Here is a 5,366-nt window from a genome sequence, read left to right as displayed (position 1 = left end):
CTTCGCCTCGTCACCTAACAACTAGTAATGAATCTAAAAGTTTGAGTCTTTAAAAGGGGATAATGACCATTCTGTTGTTGCATTTAAACAGCTTTACTATCCAGCTAATGATATTTGAGATTATAATTATGTTGATCATAAGTCAACACGTTGAAGGAGAAAATGTATTTTAAATATGTAACTCAAAACCCCCAAAACATCAGCTTTTAGCGATAAAAAAAAAAAAAAACATCTCAAATTTCTTGATGCATTTAAAGTAAAATTTCTCGTAATTTGCTATTGAAAAAAACTCTTTATATACGTTCTTGGGTTTTCTTGACTTAAGAAAGTCAAATTTTAACTTTCTTAGACAGAGTGAAGTTTTAAATATTTAATTTAATTCTCATGAAAACATGAACGATAGTTTAGGTTTATTAAAATGTCCTCTTTCTGAGAGAGTAAGCACAGAAATTACATGATTTTTTTTTTTCAATTCAGTCGTAGAATTTGTCACTTCAGTATGATACCAAAAATAGAAGAACAAATGACTTTATAATTATCCGAAGTCAAACTTGCTTCCTTCAAAAGACAAGGAAATGCAAAATAACTAAGCTATATTTTAACTTTCCCCCTTTTCCATTATAGATTGCAAAATTCATATAAAAATACATTTTGATTTAACTTTTCCTTTTTATGTATGGAAAACATTATTGAACTAATATTCGAGATTTCATTAAAAAATCCGAAATTATCTTTTATCATTGTGTTTTCCTATTTCTGCCTCTATTTCGCTGTCTCTATACTACGATATTTATGCGAAACTTCCTTCTGATAAAGAATATTCTATTTACGATACACTTCAATCTATTTAATGATTTAGTACCAGATTTTGATCTCTCCGTCTCAGAATTCAAATCATACTCCTACTTTTCTTTCTTTGTCTCTTCCCTGATTCCATAAAAAAAAAAAAAAACATATAAGAAACAAGGAATAAATAATTGGTAGCTTACGTTTAATGCTGGTATAACATTTTTCATCAATGTCTCAATATTGTTTAAGAAGTTTTCTCAATACTTGATTTTACGGCTCCTTTGAGATGATTAGATACTTATAATGTTTGATTGTATTTGAAAAGTTAAATCATACACTATCCTTAGCTCTCGATTTCATTATCTAAATCTATTGTTTTGAAGTGTCATAATAATTAATACAATTTTAAACTACCATAAACCAAAACTCAAACTTTTACTCGTAATTTTCTAAACGAGTAGATATTATAAAAAAAATATTTCAGTATATTTTTCATGGTGTTGTTGTTTTTCTACTCTAGTTCGAGAGAATCATAATGGAACTTATAAAAATTTGACACGAGACTTGAACTCTTTCTCAAAGTCCAAAACGTTTGAGGTCTTCATGGTGAAACAAGGAATTAGTGAGATAAGAAGTCAACCAGACATTTTCCAAATATATAAACTTTAAGAGGTAATTCGCATCATTAGTGAGACAGGGCTTAGGGAGCTTTTGCAAAAGTTCTTGGATTAGTAGATCTTTGAGAGATGTGAATTTTAGAATTGGTTGAAAAATTGTGTTCAGAACTTTTATTGATTAAATTACTTCAGAAACAATATTTTTACAAAACTCCTTAGTTTACTTATACCATCTATAAATTAATATTTTGGTTTATATATTATTTATGTGACGGTCATTGATTAGAATAACCATTGCTATGCAAATTTATTTTCGGAAATAGCAATGTCATTTTCTTTAAGTAGCTTTCTTATTACAATCAGGAATATATCACCTTTATTTTGATGATAAATTGGAAAATGAGAGAATAATGCAAGTAAAAAACATCAAAGTAACCATTGGAGCTGATGCCTGGGGCATTATGAATATCAAGAGGGGTGTTAAGAGGATCCTCAGCAGCTGACATTTCTCTCATTAATTTGTCAAATTCTCTTTGGTTTAATCGTAATTAACATGATTCATTTGAAGATAAACCACAGGTTCGTCTAGCTTACAATGGTACCATTTCTTGTAATATTAACTGGTATAAATCAATTGCAGATAAACGTATGTGGGTTATAAATTCTAAAACTTAACGAAAATAGATTTAATAATTATATAGGCATCCGCCTTCGTTACTACAATCTTTACTTTTCATTAAAAAATTTGGTTGCCTTCTAAGGTAGCCCCTCAATAAAGCTCATATTCAGGAATTCAGACTCATCAAAATTCAATGCAACAACATATGCATTTATGCATTGTATTTTCGATTTTCTTTTTTTATTCTATTTTAAAACCATTGTCTAAGAACATGAAACTAACTCTCAGAGGTCCGTCGCTGCTGTCGAAGAATTCATTCAATCTGTATTCGAATGAACCTGTTTTGTTATTCCTGACACCTTAGAAACTTATCTCACAACTCAGCACATTCGCAAAAACTGTTTCCATCCTAAACTTGAATCGAATGACTTGGCTCTCCATGCAAACGGTTTGTAAACCTCATTTTACACCTTTTCGTCTTTCAATCTTTTTCTTTCAAATCCGACAACTTTTCATTTCGCCCTTTTCTCCACGTGCCAGTTCTAAACACGCTGGATTTTCTGGCATCATTTTTACGAAGTCCATCTTAAAAGTTTCTTGTGAGTCCACCTGTTTTACCATTTCCCAACATGGCGAATGGGATTGACCTGCTTTTAAGCCCATCTCAGTGTCCCATCAATTTATTTTTTGGATACTGTATGCCTATTTAGAGCAAAGAAAAAAAAAAACCCTTATGATTTAGTGCCTTTTCCCATTGTTAAAAAATGCAGTAGTTTGATTCATACTCCGTTTAATTTTAGTTTGGAAATTTAGATAAGTTTTTTGGCAATTTTTTTTTCATATACGCTAAGGTGAATTAGATAGGATTAACTGAATTATTCCCCCCACCAATTTATATATATATATATATATATATATATATATATATATATATATAGATTTATATATATATATATATATATATATATATACATGTAAATATATATATATATATATATATATATATATATATATATATATATACATGTAAATATATATATATATATATATATATATATATATATATATATATATATATATATATATATATATATATATATATATATATATATATATATATATAGATAGATAGATAGATAGATAGATATGTATATATATATATATATATATATATATATATATATATATACATATCTATCTATCTATCTATATATATATATATATATATATATATATATATATATATATATATATATATATATATATATATATATATATATATATATATATTGATATCGTTCACACCTTGGGAACTGACTACGAATTGCTAGATTATAATGGGACTCCAGAGTAATAATGGTCAAAAACATTTTTGTGGTTCTTAATTATATTAATATAATATTATGTAATCGTTACATGCTTATTTCAAAAAGTTATAAGTCTCTCTTATTTTATCCCGCCCCCCCCCCCCCCCAAAAAAAAACGATATTTCTAATAGTCTTTCTTATATGGAGTAATTTATATTATAAGAGTCTAATATTTTAAACAATTCTGAGTCCAACTGCTCCTAAACCAAAGCTAGCTAATTTAAAAGAATAGCATAGCAGTAATAAGACAGCTGGTCATATATTAGCATGAATAAGTATAAGATTTTTCAATCTCGATGATGACAAATACTGTAAAATTTGCACAGATTTACTATGATTCAAACCAGACTTTCCTGGGGGTTTTGGTGTGGCAAAAATCATTTACATGTGTTGATAAACTTCCCCTCTAAAGAAAATTTTATGAAATATAGGTTATTGTTATGTAACAAAATTGAAGCGAATCACTCCGAAATATTTACAAAACATGACTTTATGTACACAGTTGTTAATTATAAATATTTTGAACTCTTTTGAATACCATATACGAGAAATGTGGCATACATGTACTGTAGCAACATCTTCAATCTCGATTCTCAGGTCGGGTTTTGAAACCTGCCTCTGTTAATTAAGATGCTATGAACTGTTTGTTAATCTCTTGAGAATGTCCAAATCTTATAAGCTGGAGTCTCTCATAGTGAAGGCCTTGTAGGAATGATAGGCTCTCCAAGGTGAAAGTAGGGATTAGCAGATGCAAATACAGTTACCGCCCAAACGCGTAGATGATTATCATTAAATGATTTAGGCCAGTCATTTATTTAAACATTATAAAGTGAAGATATGTGGGTTTAGAATGCACTTCTCTTACCTCAGGTCTCATCTCCATAGGTGCGGAACCAACAGATTAAATGTTGAAAATTATTTTTTTTGAGGCGCTAAATGAGCACTCCACTAAAAATAAAGTTGTATATATATCTGTAGGAAAACGTGGGCATGAAATTATTTGGCTTCCTCCCTACCACTGTCAATACAACTAATATCGGGATAAGAGAAAAGTTTCATAGCGAAGCGAAATAATTTAGGGTGGTAGATCTATCAACAATTACACAAGAAGCTTTAGAAACTGTGACCGCTGAAAGTTGGGATAAGGCTTACCGGGCGATGACAAGTGGAAGATGCGGAAAAAGATATGATAAAAAAGTATATTTACTCACTCATTACAAGTCTTGACTTCTGATGAGGAGTCTTCTCTCTCTCTCTCTCTCTCTCTCTCTCTCTCTCTCTCTCTCTCTCTCTCTCTCTCTCTCTCTCTCTCTCTATATATATATATATATATATATATATATATATATAAATATATATATATATATATATATATATATATATATATATATATATATATATATATATATATATATATATATATATATATATATATATATATATATATATATCGAGCTCTAACCTCTTCAAATGATAAGCCAGTTCGCTTCCAACCATGCCACTAGAAGCTCCATAGAAGTCGGAATCTAACAGTTAACTGCAATTCATAATTTACCTGCAGAGACATCATTCTCCTACAAGTGAGTTTTCCCCGACCCCCAGCCCAGCAGGTGACGCAATTGATAGCTTTTAATCCCTATTATCCGTAATGAGACAATATAGATGGAAATCAACTCAATGTCGTTCTCAATATGAAATAAATTTCTATCTCATACTAGGTTCTAACCCTAGCCCCTTCAAATGAAAAGCCAGTTCGCGTCCAATCATGCCACCAGAGTATCAAAAGAAGTCAGAACCTAACTGCTACCGGCAATTCAGGATTTACCTGGCGAGACATCAGTCTCTTACCAGAGTGTTTTTCCCGACTTCCTGGCACAACATGTGACACAATTGGTAGCTTTTAATTAGAATTACTCACAATGAGTCGATATGGTTGAAAATCAACACAATAGAAATAAATCTCTACCTCATACT

The sequence above is a fragment of the Palaemon carinicauda genome, chromosome 16 (genome assembly GCF_036898095.1).
Source record: "Palaemon carinicauda isolate YSFRI2023 chromosome 16, ASM3689809v2, whole genome shotgun sequence".
NCBI lineage: Eukaryota > Metazoa > Arthropoda > Malacostraca > Decapoda > Palaemonidae > Palaemon > Palaemon carinicauda.
This window is presented reverse-complemented; position numbering follows the sequence as displayed.